Raw genomic sequence first — 18,687 nt, 5'->3', positions numbered from 1 at the left:
TGCAGGTGCCTGGGCTCTAACACCAGAGATTGTGAGTCACCAGATCTGAAATGTCTAGCTGCAAGGGTCTCCATGGTGATCTGTGTTTGGGAAGCTCACATGTCTCACCTGCGAATGCTTATATTGAAAAGAAAAGATAAGGACCCATGCCTCTGAGGATGGAGTTTGCCCATTGGTACCTTGACCAAGTCTCAAGAACCCTAGCCGAGATCTGGACCATGCTGGGATTTCCTTATATATTAGTATAGTTCTCGGAAGAAACAGAGCCAATAGAATAAATGTATCTGTATTAAAAGAGGATTCATTAGGTTGGATTATAAAATATGGTCTGGGTAGTACAACAATGACTGTCCTACACCAGTGAGCATGAGAAGTCAATAGCTGTTTGGACCATGAGTACGGATGTCTCCCAGCCACAGTCTGCCTCTGGATCCTGGAGAAAGGCCACTGTCTCTAGACCACACTGGAATCCCAAGAAGTTGGTTCTAACATTAGTGAATGAATGTCACAGCAGCCGGGTAGATGAGCTTGGTAGTGAGGACAAGCAGACCAAAGCAAGGTCTCCTTTCACCTGGGCTGCCACCAGAAGCAGAAGGGGCCACCCATATTTAGGGTTGGTCTCCCTGCTTCAAATAATCTGATTGAGAAAGTCCCTCACAGGAATGCCTTGCATCTTGGCTTTTAATTGATTCCAGATCCAGTCAAGGTGGCAGCCAAGATTAGCCATCACAGTATTCTAAGTATTCTAAGCAGCAAAACCCACTCAAGGGTAATCTAGTTCTATGGGATGCAAATGTAGCTCATTTGGCATAGTGCTAGCCTAACGTGCATGAGGCCACAGGTTCTATTCCCAGCTCTCATATAAACTGGACATGGTGGCACACACCTCTAGTCTCAGCACTCAGGAGGTAGAAGCAAGGGGATCAGAGGTTCAAGGTCATTCTCTATTACATAGAAAGTTTAAGGCCAGTCTGAGCTGTGTAAGACCCTTTCTCAAAAGCCAACAGACAATAAACAATTCTTGTTAAATGCTTGAGAATCCGTGTCTAGCCCATCCCTCTCCACACAGAAATTGTGCCTAATTTTTACACATAAATTGCCTTATAACTACTAGAGTTAGCCATGTAGTAACAAAGCCGGTGTGAATTTTCAAAGCATTTGTCCCCTAACTCTGGTGCCTGCAGAACTCATTCTTCTTTCTTTGTATATTTTTCTCTGCTACTTCAATCTCCCGAGTACCAGATTTGCTAAGTGGTGGGCTGGAAGACAAACTCAATTGTCTACTGTGAGCTCGAGTGTCCAAAACAATAGCTCCAGTCACGTGGACACCAACCCACACACTCTGACCCTGACATTAAATTATGTTGTTTGCTGCTTCAAACTCAGCAAGAACCGTGGCCATGCCCTCTGGGCCTCTACTGAGGAGCTGGTCAGTGAGAACAGATTGCACAGGAGAAAACTGGCAACTCTTTGAAGTCTTGAGTGCCAAGTGAATCAAAACCAAACTCTACAAACTCCAAACTTTTCGGAGTTATCAGCGCACTAAGTTTTTTTTTTTCCTTCCCCATTTCCATCCCTATCACACTGGCTTCTGAGTAACACAGCAGCCTAGCGTGGAGCTCAGTGATGTATTACATTAATGCATTATCAGAACCAGCTGTTGCTCAAATGATACAGAAGAAGGATGAAGAACCCGAGTGATGGATGGCCGTGCAGCTGCGATGCTGGAGCCAAGCAGATCCCAGGCAGGATAGCAGCTCAGTCGGGGGAGTCAAGACCGATTTATCAGAGACATCCCCAGCCAGCATCAGGAAAGGGGAGTCAGCCCAGCTGCTGGAATTTATCAACATAATTATGTGCTGTGATTTATTAAGTACCGAACAACAGAGGCATCAAAGGCACTTTTGTTGCGGTGGTTTGGGCTTAACTTACTGAAGAAAAAAAAGAAAAGAAAAGGAAACTTTACTGGATAGTTTTAACCTTTTAAAAGATTTTATTTTTATCTCATGTGTATGAATGAATGTCTTGCCTGTCTATAATAAGTAAGTGCACCACATGCATGCAGTGTCCACGGAGGCCAGAAGAGGGCATCGTGTCCCCCGGAGCCGGAATGACAGGCTGTTAAGAGCTGTCATGTTGGTGCTGGGAACTGACCCTGGGTCCTCTAGGTGTACAGTTTGAGTTAATGAACCCCTAGGCTGCAGCTGAGGTTGTGTCAGTGGGAGAGAGTCATATAGACAGGAACACCCTCTCCAGGAAGGGAAGTTGCTCCTCGCCAAGTTAAGCTGGAGAGCTTACCTGTAGTGATCAATGCTGATTAGAGACAGCACTGGATCTGGCTTGACTGCAGAGGTGCTCCTAGGTTTTGTCAACTGAGGTAGGAAGAACCAGCATTCCATGCTCTAGTGTCCCTGGCTGAATGCTTGCAGATGTGTGACCAGCTATAGCACACCCCTGCTATCCTGCCTTTCCCTGCAGCAGGGACTCCTTGAACTGTGAGCCACAATACACCCTTCCCTGTGTGCAATGCTTTGGTCAGGAATTTCGTGACAGTAATGAAAGGTGCCCACTGTAGTACCTCTTCTCTGGGAGGTTCCTACTACTCAGACACAAGTGGCATCACTGTGTAGTAAACAGAGCCACCATTGCACGGCCAGCTCCATGACAGACAAGATGGCCATAGGATTAAGTCACGATTGACCAGTTGCTCCTTTTTGACCACTGGTCTGTGCCCTTTCTACACATTCTTGTTCTGTCTGTGTTATGACTCTCCCATGACAACAGCGTCCTCTTTATTTCAGAAAGGAGGGGTTGGCCTTACAAATGTTATAGTAACAGAACACCAGCTTTCATAGTGAGTGACAGGTGGAACACACAGGTCTATACGATGCCAGTATTCATTTCCTGTGTGTTTCCTGTGTCTTCTAAGCACAAGACACAGGACATGGAGTCATCAGGGAAGAACAGGGAAACCCCTCTGTTGCTGTCCATAACTCAATGGCAGCAACAGTCAAATTCTTTATCTTTTCTCTGAGGAAGTGAAGGAAAGGAGAGACAAACAGACAAACTGAACGCAGAACACAGTCACAGTAAGAGAAGGGGAGTGTAGAATGGGAGGCCTTAGTAAAGAGCAGGCTGGGGCTGCAGCTCAGCTGGCAGAGTGTATGTGTGGCATTCAGAAGGCTCCAGGTTCAAAGCCCGGAACAGCAGAGAGAGTACATCTGTGACGTAGTACTTGTTACCTTGATCAATAAAGAACGAGAACATTTTTCTCTTTTGAGAACCGTCTGTTCAGTTCATTTCCTACTTATTGACTGGTTTACTTTGGAGTAGGTATTTTTTGAGTTATTTTTATATATTCTAGCCACTAATTTAGAGTCTGTCAGATGTATAACGTGCAAGAGTTTTCCTGATTTTGCAGGCTGACTGTTCACTTAATTAGTTCTTTTGCTGTGCAGGGGCTTTTGATTTCATTTGGCTCATTTGTCAATACAGGGTACAGTTTGTTAAACTTTGGGAACCTTTACAGAAAGTCCTCACCTATTGCTCCAACATGGAGTTTTTCTCTGTCATGTTTGCCATTCAGGGTCTAGCACTGAGGTCTTTCGTCCATTTGGTATTTGTGGAGAGTGAGATACAGGGATCTAGTTTTGTTCTTCTCCATGCAGATATCCCATTTTTTCTAGTATTTGCTATCTTTTCTGCAGTACATGTTGAAGTACAAATGCTCAACAACCACATCAAAAGCATTCAGCATCCTTAGTCACTGGGGTAATGTAAATTAAAACTAAATTAAGATTCCATTTAATGGTGATCAGAATGGCTACTCTCAAGAAGATAAGCAAAATGTCGATGAGGATGTTGGGAAAAGAGAAGATGTACAAACCAGTGCTTCAGATGGAAAATAATGTGGCAGCTATAGCAATTGGTATGGACAATCCTTAAGAAACTAAGACTTGGATGACTATGTGACTCAGCTAGACCAGATCAGAATATCACAGAAAAACATGCACATCCATGCTTACTGCAGCACTGTTCAAAAGCCAAGATACAGAATTAGCGTAGCTGGGCACCAACAGGTGCATGGAAAAGGATATGGTGTATGCACCCAATGGATCTTTATTCAGCAATAAAGAGAAATGAAATTACATCATATTCTGGAAAACAGATGGAAGAAAAGACCAGTTAGATGAAATTACTGTAGGTCCCAGATTTTATATTGGCATATAATAAATTTATATGTGTATGTAATATATGTGTATATATTTATATATAATTTATTTTTGTATAATGTGAAAGCAGAAAAGAGACCAGGGAAAGGAAGGGGAGGAAGGGAACTGGCAGAAAAGAGGAAAGAAGGAGAAGCAATAAGGTGTGAGGGTGATTATGGTCAAATTACATGATGCAATTAAAAAAATCTCTATGTATAATGCATGAAAAAAATGAGGGTGTTAATCCCCATACACAGCTCAGAGACCATTCACAGATCTCCTAACGCCCTTTTCTGTCATGTGTATGTGTACCATTTACAAGAGAGGGTGAGACTCTGTTTCCGTTCCTAAACTTAAGTAGTCACATTGTTCAGTGCCTTATGGTAGAAAATAAGAATTTCATTACAGTCTCTTTATAGGGACAGCTGACTGAATATTTAACCTGCTGCCAGATGGAAGAGACCCTGACAGACACCCTCACACCCCTAAAAGTATACAGGACCTTAAGAGAGTGATGCTGCACAAAAGGTTTTGTTTTAGTCTGTGCAAGAAATAAGAGATAGTTTCCGTTGCACTAATGCTTTTGAGCTCTCAACGTTGACTTTTCAGACAAGACCAAATTCCCCTGCTATGCAGGAACCCAAATAGCCAGGGATGAGTGTCACCCAGCAGGCAGATAAACCAATAAAACAGTGTGCAGTTCGGAGGGCCAAGAACTGCGAGCAGCCTCTGTGAGAGACCCCAGAATGTCAACAAAAGACAGGTAAGTGCTGAGCCCAGGGAAGTCATGTGACAGGTGGGCACTTGCCTAGCCAGTTACCTACACCTGCTGGATTTTTTTATACAGCCAGTCACTCCAGACGCTATATCCCATCAGCTTCTCCATGGCACAGCCACTATGCTCAGGGAAAACAGCCTGACACTTACCACTTACTCAGAAGGATTATCATTGTTGAAGGGGATTTTTACTGCTGGGGGAAGGTGGATGGTAACTTCTCAGGCCCTGGACAGTTGACAAGAGCTGGATCCCACTACTGCAGAGCTCAGGCACTGAGACTGACCCACACCGCCCAGCTGCAAGGTTGATTCTGGAATCGTTTCCCTTGTAGAGTCTACGGGAGTCGCATGTGACCCAGGAGTCCACCTAGCATCTGTCTTGGGACTCTCCAGGGGAAAAGAACATGTGAGATGCCTGCACATTGTTGTCGTTTTTCCTTGCATGTGGGTATGCTGTGTATATGTCTCTGTGTAAGTGTGTGCAAGTGCATATATGCATATGTGTATCCGTGCGAAGTCTGGGGTGGAATCAGACTATCTTCATTAGCGCTCTCCTCTCTCCTCATCACTTTCAGAGTCCCTCTGCTGGACCGCCTGTCCAGTGTGTCCCGGCAGTCTGTCTCCACCTTTCTGCTCTGGGGCTTGTTGTGGCATTATACCGCCACCCACAGCTTCTTCGTTGGTTTCTGGTGACTGAACTCTGGTCTTTAGCTTGCAAGGCAAGCATTTTTATAGTTGAGCCATCTCTCCAAACATGCATTTTAATTATAAGAAGTTGGCTCACATGGTTTGGAAGGCTGAGTTCTCTCTGAACAGCCTACTGGAAAATGAGCATCAGACAATCAAATGACTCGGTGGCTGTAAACACAATGACAGGCAGTGAGAAGCAACTCTAGAGTGACTCACAAACTGAAATGAACTAGGAGTGACAGTGAAGAGTTGTCACATGTCCCAGATCCAGCAGACCCATAACAGCTACAGACAATAGAAGTAACAGCAGGAAACACACCAATATACCTGTGTTCAGACACCACAGCGGGGGGAACCGCAGCGCCAGGTTTCTCCACGTGGACAGCCTGTGTCCTGCCCCCACATACGGAGGGACCTGTCCTTTCTCACTCGACCATCCTTTGACCCCTGGGGAAGGAAGCTGACCACAGACATCCAACTTTGACTGCTCAGGTTCTGCTGCTTGATGTGGCATCTGTCAGCATTTTTGAGCACTATTGCTTTGGTGACTATAATTTCAAGCCTGGCATGAAGGCATGGACTCTGCTGTTGTTCGCGATTGCTCTAACTATCCAGGGACTTTTGTGGTTCTGTACAAATTTCAGGGTTTTTTTTTCTTTCTTTTATTTCTCAGCACAGGCTGGTTGCTTAAAGTTTTTGGTTTACCTCTCCAGAATGTTCTCCTTCACTCTCTTCTCAACTCACAACTCCCCTATTGTCAGTGCCCATTGTCAGTTCCTCTGTCACCTTGAGCCAGGCTGCCTAGCAACCTACCAAGCACAGTGTTGTGAATGGGCGCTAAAGTCTGACTGGTGATGGGCTTCTGGGTTTGTTAGACAGGGCGACTTAAGAAACTGTCACTGACTGCGGTGGACACATAGACTGCATAGACAAACTCTATCAAGTGTCTTTTTCTGATGGTGTGTCTATGTGCTGTGGTATGTGTGTGTATGCACGTGTATAGTATGTATGTTTATATACATATGTGTTGTGTGTACACTCATGTGCTGCATGTATTAGCTATGTTAGTAAATGCTTATGTGTGTGGAATATGTGGATAGTTGTATGTGTAGTATATGTGCGCAATGTGTGTTTGTTTTTGTGCATATGTACCGTATATATTTTTATATGCATGTGGTATGTGTGTGGTGTGTGGCATGGTGTATCTGTTCAAATGCATGTGTGAGATGATGTATATTTATGGCATATGTGTTTTGGCATGTGTGTGGTATATGTCTATATGTGTGTGTGTGTACCATGAGTGTGTTGTGAATGTTTATATGTATTTTTGGTGACATATTTTTTATGTGCATGTATGAGTAGTATACCTTTATATATTGACATACGTGCGTGTGTATTGTAAAGTATGTGTCCCTATGTGGAAGGGTAATATTTGCTGGTGCATATGCCTGTGAGAGTGTGTGTGGATACAGAGGTCTTAGGTTAGCATCTATGTTCTTCCAGTATTTGGGGGGGGAATAGGATCCTGGGGACTCATCATTTGACTAGACTGGCTGGCCAGTGACCTCCAGGGATTCCTCCACTCTCCCACTCTCCCGGCTCTGTGGTTACAGATATATGCCACTATGCTTAGCTTTTACATGGGTTCTAAGGATCTCAACTCAAGTCATCAAGCTTGCACAGCAAGCATTTTGCTCACTGTCAACTCCCCTGGCCCCTCAAGGGTCTTTTTTTAAAGGTGTAATGGATCCTATAAACATAAGAATGTATTTGAAAAGTTTACATGTACATTTTACAATTAGTGGCACATAATGCAATCGCCGGTGGGTAAGACATCACTCTGTCTTGTTAAGTTGCACTTCCTGCATTAGCACAAGTGGAGGCAATTACTTCCTAAGCATTAGAAGAACATATTGAACTCAGATCCCTGGCTGGAGTGCCAACAATAAGCTCATCAGAGAAGAGAACTTCATCCTGTTCAAAGAGACACATTCACCAGTGTGTAATCAATAACGTGTCTCACATCGGACATCCACAGTGCTGGATCACTAAGCAAGGAAGTCTATAGTTTATGATCCAATGGAAGGAAAAGAACGCATATATTGCTTCCATTTTAAACATTTTTATTTTGTCATTTTAAAATAATTGTTATTATATTAGTGTGTGTGTATATGTGTGTGCACCCATGCCTTTGTAAATGTGTAGAGGAGATCAGAAGACAACTTGAAAAAGTCATTTCTCTTCTCCTACCATGTGGGTTGTGGGTATCAAACCCAAGCCACTAGGCTTGGTAGCAAGTGTCTTTACCCACTGATCCTTCTCTCTGGCCTCTCCTGTTTGGATGATGAAGGTAATCAGCAAGTTGTCCTTCCGTCTGTTAGCTGTGGTTCTGCTATCTCCTATTGTGTAAGGAACGGTAGTTTCAGGGTAAATGAGTGAGCGTGGGCAGGTCTGGAAACAGATAGGAAAGGAAGTATAGCATTTAGAGCCACAGGAGACAGATTGGCAAAGGCATTCTGACAGAAAACAGTGTGGACAGCAGAAGGAACGTGGTGATTTATGTTCATAGGGAAGAGTTGTGGGGGGCAGAAGATGGGGTTTGCACTTCATCTGGTAGATATGGACAACCCACAGAAGACTTCCCATGGTGAAGGGGAGAGGGGTACGTGAAAGGCATTCTTCAAACCAACCTAACAGCAGTCCAGGGAAGAACAGATCTGGAAAGGGCCTGGAGTCTGGGAGCCATGCAAGATGTTTGCAATGGCACCACTCTAGTGACGTAGACACCATGCTCACCTAGATGTCAAGAATGAGTATAAAAGAGTTTCAGACAACACTCCAGAGTGATGTGTATACTGGACCTCAAGAAGTCTCAGAGTGAGGTACGGTGCTCCCCTTCAGCCCTTCACTCATCTCATGCTCTTGTTCTCTGTTGTGTGTCGAGCATGAAATGCACCCCACAGTCTTGACTATTTGAACACCTGGTCCCCAGAGGGTGATGCTCTTACCGAATGCTGTGAACCCTTTAGGAGGCAGAATTTACCACTGAGGGAAGGAGAGTGCTTGAAACTTTACAACTGTCTAGCTTCTTCTTCCTATCTCCTAACTACTGATGCCAAGTGAACAACCAGCTCCTTTGTTCCTGCCTGCTCCCTACACCCCAATAGTAGATTTCAGCCCCTCAAACTGTAAACTTTTGAGTTGCTTCTTATCCAGTATTTTGTCATAGCCATGAGAAAGGTTGCTAAGACACCAGAGAAGTGAAAGCTGGGTCTCTAGCTGCTGTTTTGGGCTACGAGGTAACAGAAACCATGCGCAAAGAGGTTCTGAGCAGAGTTGAGCCTTCAGTACATGTATGAATCCCTCTAAAAATCGCCTGTTTCTGAACACCTTCTATGTCAAGGAAAATGAACTTTGACCTTATTTTAGTTATTCTCACTTGGAATCCGGTTTTATAAGAGGAGACTTTCCTAAAAAGCCTAATACTAGAGGAGGCTGAGAGTTGAGGAGTTCTGCCCCATCCCCTGCCTCTGGTTCTGTCACTGCCCTTCAGTGACTGTGAAGCTGGTGGTTTTGAAGAAGTACTAAGCACAGGATCACCACAAACTACACCCAGCTAACAGGCCACAGGTGGTTGTTTGCCTGTGAGAATTTGGGAAAACACTCATCTCTTTGGTGACATTCACTAGTCTCTGGTGTAGCCTATGTGACATCTGGAGCCTCCCTCAGTTATTCCCGCACACTGCCCCCCTTCTGCCTTTTATTTCCCTGAGCCTGGGATTCCTGAAAATTAACTAGACTGAGTAGCCAATGAGGTCAGGGATCCCCCTCTGTCCACTTCTCCCCAGTGCTGGCATTACAGTAGCATGCCGCTCCATAGATGGACTTTTATGGGATGCTAATGATCTAAACTGAAGCCTTCCTGCTTCCAAGAGGAGCACTTTCCTGACTGGGCAATCTCCCCAGCCCCTGCATTGGCCATGTAAATTAGAATGCCATATACCAAAGGAGAAAGCAGTTCTACACTCTTGGAGACAGGCTGATCCAGCGGGATGTAAACTTTAACTTCCTAGATGTTTGGGAGAAGTTCAAATGCTTCTTGGATGACACACTTCTTAAATTTTCCTGCTCACCCTTCAGGATAACCCTGGACTGTCAAAAGTGAAGAGGCAAGAGAAGCTGCTCCCTGCTGGCTTCCAGCCTTCTGGGTGGGGACCCTGAACACAGCGCAGCCCTGCACCCTGGTGAATGGGCTTGCAGGCGACACTCTGTCAACAGTCTATCAACACCATTGATCTCTGAGTTCCAGGAAATGCTGTGCTGTCGGGAAGAAGAGGCACTTGGCACCACCTTTGCATAAAAGGGTCTGATTAACTCAAAGGGATGTTTGTCTTTTCAATAGCCCAAGCTGATAAAAGGCAACTGGATGATGGAAGAGGCGGGGCGGAGCATTGTGTTGTTGCAAACTCTTGTGTGTAGGGAGGAGCAGACAGGCCACTTCTTAGCTCCCCAAGCACTTGATGGGAAGCTAGATGCTTCTGCGAGATGACTGCTCCACCAGCAACTTGCATGTGATTAACACTAAAAAAGCAAGAGAGATTTTAAAAGGAGATGGGACCGTGTATGGTCTAATTGTGAGTGGAATGTATTTATAACTCCATGTGGGGATATGTCTGAAGACGACACTGTCACCGCTCCAGTTGACAGTTTGCATGGAAGACTTGAGGAGGGGGAAATAAAAGAAAAATAGCATGTGTTGGAGGTGTGACGCTGGAACAGATAGGAAATCTCACAGATTTGAGTCACATGCAACTATTTCATGTCCTTGTGACAGCGAGGGAGAGAGGCCTTTTCAGAGACCCATTTGCTAATTGCAATGTAAGCTATGGCCAGAGTTTACAGCTGGGGAGATGGCTCTGGCGCTAAAGTGTTGGCTTTACAAGTTCAAGGACCTGAGTTCAAATCCCTAGAACTCACTAAAAAAGGCTGAGCATGGTGGAACACAGCTGCCATCCCAGGGCTGGGATTACAAAGAGGATTACAGATTCTGGGGAGGCAGAGACAGGAGGATTTCTGGCACTTAATGGTCATAAAACCTAGGCTAATTGATGAGTTCCAGGTTCAGGAAGAGAAACCCTGCCTAAAAACAAGGCAGAGAGTGACTTGGGAAGATACTGGACTTCAATTCTAGCCTCTACAGGTATGCAATCATGCAGACAGATGTAGTCACACAGAGATAAAATACTGTCTTAGTGTTTATACAGCTGTGATAAACATTATGACCAAAAGCGCCATGAGAAGGAAGGGATTTATTTCACCATAGTCCATCATTGGAAGAAGTCAGGAAGGAACTCAAGGCAGAAACTGAAGCAGAGCGGCTCCCCATAGAGGACTGCGGTTTTCCAACTTGCCGTCCATGATTTGCTCAGCCTGCTTTCATGTAACATCCAGGATGACACTCCCAAGGGTGGAAACACCCTCAGTGAGCTGGACTCATACACTCTCAATCATTAGTCGAGAAGCCATAGTACAGAGTTGCCTACAGGCAAATCTTGTGAAGACATGCTCTCAACTGAGTCCTTCTTCCCAAAAGATTCTAGCTTGTGTCAAGTTGACAAACAAAGCTATCTATCATAAGTACAACTGACAAAATAACTTAAGAAATCCTGAACCCTGACATTCCAGAATGCTTCTTCACAGCATGGTGGGGGCTAGAGAGAGACCTAAAAGGAAGCCACTAGTTCCTTTCTTTAGGATCTGCAGGGCATTTTTCTGGTTCCCCGTGATATCCCCAATAAAACTCAATCCAAGTTGGCATGGTGGCACATACCATTAATTTCAGCACCTGGGAGGCTAGGAGGGCATGGATGAATGAGAGATGAGTCTAGATTACAAAGTGGTACCCTATCAGAAAAAAAAAGCAAAGGAAGAAAACTACAGACGTGTTTAATCCAGGCTGCCACACATTTGTTTTCAGCTCACCATACCGTAATGGTTTAAGCAAAATGCTGCAGGTCCCCGAGTGGTAGAGTGGGCAATGGACCATGAGACCATGCCACAGGTCCCTGAGCAGTGGCAGGCAGTGGGCAGAGGGTCCCAAGACCACACCAGGCCACAAAGGCAGCTGGGTCCCAGGCAGGAAGCTGTGTGGCAGGTGAGAGACAGACAAGGGTAGGCACGCCATGCAGAGTGAAGATGGATATTTATTTAGTGGGTTATGGAAGGGAAAGGAAGAAGAGGGAAGAAGAGAAAGAGAGAACACAGAGAGGAACAGAGAGGGGGAGGGGAGAAGTAGGGAGAAGGAGGAGACAGAAGCCGCCTCTTCAAGAGAGAGACAGAAAGGAAGGGACTCAGGATAGAAGCTGGAGATCAGTTTGCCTCAGTGGATAGGGGAGAGGGTGGGTGTGACTTGTCTCTTAAAGGGACAGGGCAGACCATTACATTCCCTTCTCATTCTTTTATAATAAAAAGGTGGGAGGTTTGGCACAACAGGTTAAAGGAATTGGGGTGGCAGATTCTCAAGACTGCTAACTGCTTATTTGTGGGAGTTGTCTTGCGGGGGAACCTGAGAAAGCTGGGTGGGTGCTGGTCACATCTTTGGGGTAGTTGGTCTCTTTGTTCCTGTCCGGTGTTTGTAGTATGGAAATGTCTGGTGTTTCTTATATCTGTTTAAGGTAGTGGCAGAACAGAGGACAAAGTTAAATTAAGGGAAAAAAAATTTAGGACCGGGGAATTGAGAGGGGTGTATCTGACCTGTTTAAGGTGGATCCTTCAATTTGGTTCCCTGGAACTCACAAGAATTCTTTGGGTTTGTGAGAAAATAAGTTTTAGACAGCAGCAGAATAATTGTGACAGATGCTTTTGAACAATGAAAAGTATTTTTAAGACTATGGAAGGCAGCGTGAGAGAGATTTCATAGTGTGTATTTGTCCTCACTCCTTTATAACTTGTAGGTACATACCTTAATAACTTGTATTTGTATTTTGTGGAAATTTGTTTGGTGAGGTTGTCCTTTTAAACAACAAAATCTCCCAGCTGTCAAACTGAATCAGAGATCTTTAAGAAGGATAAGATTTTACTTGAGTCATTGATTAAAAACAACAGAGAACTTACTTGGTTGGCACCTAGAGCTACTCCTCAGAGCCTCCATGGTTGCTGAGGGTCGTATTTTCCTTTTATTGTTTAGTGCAGGGCCTGACAGGTTCCAGAAGATCCTGTGGGCTAAGAAATCTGTAGGAAGACAAACCTACCTTGACCTGAGCAGCTAGGCTGTTAATTCCAGTGATTCTGTCCACTGTCTGGAGATCTTCAGTTTAGATGAAAGATAGTTTTTCCCAGTGGTCAGTGCTTGACAGTTGAAACAAAGTGTGGATGGATGTTGTTTTGTGCCCATCTGTCTTCTGTCTTCTTTGGAGGAAATAGAGTGCTGCTGCTAAGAGCCAACCTGTCTCTTTTTGTTATGAAAAGTCTTTTAATAATTAAATATTTAAATGCCATATTCCTGCAGATCTCTGAACAGTTGAAGGCTGTTTATCAAGTAAAATTACAGTATAGAATCTGCCTGGAGAGCTGGGTCCAATCTTGACTGTACTGCCTCTCAACTTAATAGGTAAAGCAGGGTTGGATTAAATATACTGTATTTTTGTAACAGACATAAAAGTACATACCAGTTTAAAACATGAGACTTATTATTTTTGTCTGAAATGAGATGCAATGAACAATTATAACATTTAAAAGTAAACATAGGTGCATTTAAGTTACATGTATGAACACACACATATAGAGTGAACAGGAATTGGGCAGAGTAGATGCTCTTGGTGGGCCCTACCAAAGGCATGCCACTGTGCAGAACACACATGCAACAGAGCCAGAAAGAGGAATTTAGAGGCAAAAAATATAAGTAAACCAAGACCAGACAGGATATACCTCAGCAAAAATGGCAGGACTTGGTCACCTGACCTGGCTCTCAGTTAAGATGGTGATAAAGTCACCTGACTTCAGTAAAGATAGTGGTAAGGTCACCTGACCTCAGTCAAAATGGCAGCAGTCACATGTTATATGGAAGAGAGACCTAGAGGCCTGATCTGCCAATGCCACAAGCTGTGGAGGGGAGCAAAAGGCTAGAATTGAAAACAGCTGCCTCATGGATCCGATCAATCTTGTTGACAGCAGTAGCAGTGGCCGGGACAGTGTGAGCAAAAGTGGAGCCAGTGGAGCTGGCGGGACACCAGTGGAGTAAGGGTTTATACCATAGCCAAAAATGCGAAAACCCACAAAAAAACGGCAACAACACAAGGCTTCTAGGCGGCCATCTCCCCTTTATAGGCAGGGTGTGAAACGGTGAACACTGGAGGGCCTGTAGAGAAGAGTCCTCTATCTACAGGTGGGTGTTAAAGCCTGACTGGCTCTGATCCAGGTGACTTGGAAGCCAGAGAGGCTAGAGGCTGCTTCGAGCAGTCTCTCAAGAAGAGAAGGGAAGGGAAGGGAAGGGAAGGGAAGGGAAGAGAAGGGAAAGGAAGAAAGGAAAATCTGAGGGACCCTGGGCCCCCCAATCAAATGCACCTCACAGTGTGTGCAGTGCTGCATGGCAGGACTGACCCTGGGTCATCTGGTCACACTTTTAGCTATGGAAAGTAGTGAAGGGCTCAACCATAGCTGTGGTTGGGGGCTGGGAGGGGAAAACTCACCACCACCACCGAAGCTGCTGGTGTGCGTAGAGGTTCAGGCAGGTGGAACACGTGGTTGTTGTGGAAACAATACCCAGTTCCGGATCCCAATCCTGGGAGAGGCGTGGCAGGGCCTACAACCATTACACACACTACTTCCTAATTCTTCCTTATAGAATCTAAAAAATACGCACGATTTTGACCCTATGATGCTGGCCTGTACAGAGAACAGTTCAACTGGGAGAGTAAGGCAAGGCCCTTGTCCACTGTACCCTTAGTAGTGTCTGCAGCTCCCCATCTCAAAAATAAAACAAAAAACAAAAAACCCTCTCAAGCAAGATCAGATCACTGTATGAAACAAGTTTTCCAGAAGGGAAATGCGAACTCACTTTGTGCTGAAAATGTCACCAAGTCATTTAAACGACCACAGACTTGCTTCCTAAACTTAAATTTTGTCCTTGGGGGGCAAGGGAGAAATTCTGCTTGGGATATTAAATTAAAAGTCCCCACTTGCTGCCCTTTGTTTCCTAGGCAATGAGCAGTCCTCTTGGGACACACCCTTGAATTGGTATCTGAATGAGAAAATAAACTAGGAACTAGGTCCCTGGAATCAGGAATGGAGGCCCATCTGCCTTCAGCCAAGTTCAAATTCCAATGTCATTTGATCTCTGGGTTCTGAGAACTAGTGCAAAACAACAGCAGAAAAGTGAGGCTGGGGGAGGAAGCTTGTTCTGTGTCTTAGACTGGTGCAGCCATATTGGCTTCTCAAAGAGCTTCCTGAGAGAATGGTCAAGCCCCAGGAAGCCACAGAGGTTACTCAGCATCACCCCAGACACTGGCCGAGCCACAGACACCCCTTGGCTTCCTCAAGCTCTGCACTAAACAGAAAAATGGCCAGCGTGGTGGTGCAACTCCATAGGTAGAAGGCTTGCCTAGTATGCACAAAGCCGGGTTCCAACTCCCTGCACTGTATAAGCAGCCTGTGGTGCATGCCCGCAATCCCTGCACTTGAGAAGTGCATGCAGGAGGACCGGTGCAGTGCTGCCCTCAGCTAGATAGCTAATTTAGAGGCTGACTGGGCTACGTGAGACCCTGTCTCCAAATAAATAAATAGACAAAAATTGAATCACATCAGTGGTTTTCTTTGTACCAGATGCTATCAATTTACCTGTTGTAGAAGTCTCAAAAATATCCATCTCCGAACCCTGCAGGATCTTTGGTCCATCTTCCCAAGCAAAGGGAACTTTGGAAATATGAGTAAGTTACAGATCCTAAAATGGGCCTCAATTATCAAGGGGGTAAGGATGATCTGAGCACAAAGTTATCTATAGGAGGGAGACAGACAGGTCAGAGGTAGATGTGTGTAGAGAACATTGAAGCAGAAATTAGCCAAATGTGGCCACGAGTTTGGGGAACGGCTGTTGGGAGTTCACTAAAGTGAGAAACGCATTCTCCCCTGAGGCTTTCCGAAGGAGCTTGGTTCCAACTTCATAGACTTAATCTGGACATCTGACCCCAGATCCACAGGAGATACATCTGTATTGTTTCAAGTTGCTCAAGCTGCGGTTGGCATAGCAACAACAGGAAATGAATACACCTGGGCATTACTTAAATCCCTGCCTACCATCATCATCCCTGTTCTGTAGCTGAGTAAACTGGAGCAGGATAAGATAGAGTCACTAACAGCGGAAGCTAAGGCATGGACCTAGAGGGTCTAGCTCCGGAGTTCAAGGTTATGAAGGGGCAGGTGATATTGCAGACAGCTGATGTTCCTTCACGTCAGCGGAGAGGAAGCTCTGCCCCTGTATAAAGTCAGTAGATCTCCCTGGATGAACGCTGGGTCCAGCAGGTCCCTTACAAATGCCATTCCTAAACACTGCACCACAGGTCCCATCATTACTTCAAGAGCACAAAGGAGAAGTCTGACAATCAGTAAAGCTTTTTCTATTGTCTTAGTTTATATATATATTTTTTTTTCTATAAAATTGCCCACCAAAGCACTGGGGAGATTCTCAGTCGGTAAAATTCTTGTCACACAAGCACAGTGAGTTGAGTTTGGGCCCCAGAACCCATGTACAAAATAAAAAGTGTGTGCCAGTGCATGCTTATAATCCCAGAACTGGGGAGGCAGAGACAGGAGGATCCCTAGACTTGCTGCCCTGCCAGCCTAGCCTTTCTGCCAGGTTCCAGGCCAGCCAGAGAACTTGTCTCAAAAATAAGGAAACTGGCATCTGAGAACCTCAGCTGAGGTTGACCCCTGGCCTCCATATACATGCGCACACACACGTACACACACGTGTACTTATATGTGGTTGGGCACACAAGTGCACGCATGCGCGCACACACACACACACACACACACACACACACACACACTACCCACAAGCAAACCAGCGAATCAGGTCCAAACCAGAGCCTGAGAGACTTCTGTTCTCATTCCTGGTTAGGGCTTCCAATGGGTCCCCTGCCATAAATAACCAGAAATCCCTTCTGGCACAGCCTCCGCATGTGAGTCTCACAGGAGTTAGGCCAGGCAGATGCTATTCTACAAAATGTTAAACCTCTGATCTGTAATACCTGCCAATTGCTGTGGTGTAAATGCTCCCACCATATTGTTTTCAAGTCACCAAGTACCTACAATCTATTTCAGGGAAGTCCTAAGAACTCTTCACTCACAGGGCTCCAGAAGGTAAGCACCGGCTCCATCTGCTTCCTGGCTACCTATACTCCCAGAGCTAACTGAATCAAAACCCCACCAAGAAAACCAGATAGCTACCCTTCAAACAGGAACCTTGGAGATTCCCAGGCACATACTCAAATGTAAAGGAGCTTACATGTCCCCATATTTAGAGGTGCCAGCAAAAATAGAGGGCTCCTTGTTTAACTGTAAAAGTTCTGGGTATATAATTACTATAATTTCATATACATGCATTTATCATTTACATCTGAGTTTGTACAGTGCCTGCCTGAAATTCAAATTTTACTCAGCATCCTCTCCAATACGCTCTGTTATCTGCCAGGTGTCAGTGTTCCCAGGCTGGGCAAAGAAAAACCCCCATGTTGAGGCTCCATGCTGCCTACGCTGGTATCTCATTTACATCTTTCCCTCTCCCATGGACTGTTCTCCCATTTCCTTAATTGGTGGATACTAACATTCCATTTTCTTCTTGGAAACATCCATGATCTTTGATTACTTCTTTTATCCAGAGGGCTTTAAAACTCTTAGCTGGCTATGGAGGCATGTTCCTGTTATCCCATTCGCTCGGGTCAAAGAAGCAAATTACTGTGTGTGCATCCAGTCTGGGCTACACAGCAAGATCCTGCCTCAAAAACAAACAAACAAGCAAACCGAGCAGACCAAAACAGAATTCTGAGCCCTGTGCAGCAGGTGACCGCTCTTTGATTCCACAACAGTTCTGCCATTCTCGAAAGTTGGAGACCTAGAGGTGACATGGATTTACTACCACAAAGTTGGCTGTAGGCTGTTTATAACTTCAGCTATCTCTCTCCTTGCTCTTATTCTCAGAGGGCCATTGATTATTTCTTCCCCAGTTTCCCTAAAAGTAACATGAGGGAGAGTAACTTCTCCACTCAGAGGAGACTTTCTTGGCTTGCCATTGGCCCAAGTACTTACTTTAACTCCTGGTACTCAGAAACATCCAGGCCCTCCCGCCCCCCCCATCCAGTCGCCATCTCCCCTGCTGCTCTGGGAGTGCTGTATTCTTCCATCATGACTGGGAAATCTTGGCTGGAATGTGACAGGACTGCAGGCAGCAGCCGAAGGCAGCACTTAAAGCCTGGCCCTGGCAGCTTGGCTGAGGTCCGGGTTGCAGAGATTAAATGCGGGCTCATGGCACACGATCAGCGACTTGCTGAGAGGCAAGGGGTGATTACTGGCTGCTCCTCTAACTTATGAGTCCTCATTAGGCTTCTTGGAGCTGAAAGAGTCTGCTGAGAACCCATCACAATGCCCTTTCTGGCCTGGCCCCTTGGAAGGTCATAAAGCACTTTAATTAAGAACAGCTTTAATAATGGAGGACTCGGGATGCCACACAAGGGCACTGTGAGCATCCCTGAAATTAGGATGAAAAATCTCCCTGTTAGGCACCTTTGCTGTGGCCATTTTCTGCTGCGTTTAGTGCAGTGTTCCCAGCAGTCTGGCCATGGTACCCAAAGCAGGGACCTGCTACCATCTGCCAAGGCATGGCTGCTCCCTGCCTTACCTGGTGGGTGTTCCATCCATCCTGGGACTATTTCATCTCTGCTTCAATTATAGGACCTGTCACTAGCCCAAATGGCCTCTCCCTCAGTCAACCAGAGATGCGCTCGGAATGCAGACAGCA

The 18,687-nt window shown here is 45.4% G+C and overlaps 1 protein-coding gene across 16 annotated transcripts in view; it reads right to left on the bottom strand.

The window, feature by feature from the left end:
- Rbfox1 (RNA binding fox-1 homolog 1) overlaps window positions 1-18,687 on the bottom strand; it is a 2,144,901-nt gene that overhangs the window by 1,583,408 nt on the left and 542,806 nt on the right. The gene's annotated exons all lie outside the window — the stretch shown is intronic.

The sequence above is a fragment of the Microtus oregoni genome, unplaced genomic scaffold, assembly GCF_018167655.1.
Source record: "Microtus oregoni isolate MIOR12 unplaced genomic scaffold, Mior012 000027F_ref0000203, whole genome shotgun sequence".
Taxonomy (NCBI): domain Eukaryota; kingdom Metazoa; phylum Chordata; class Mammalia; order Rodentia; family Cricetidae; genus Microtus; species Microtus oregoni.
The sequence above is the reverse complement of the archived record's forward strand: the minus strand, read 5'-3'. Positions and strand labels throughout refer to the sequence as shown.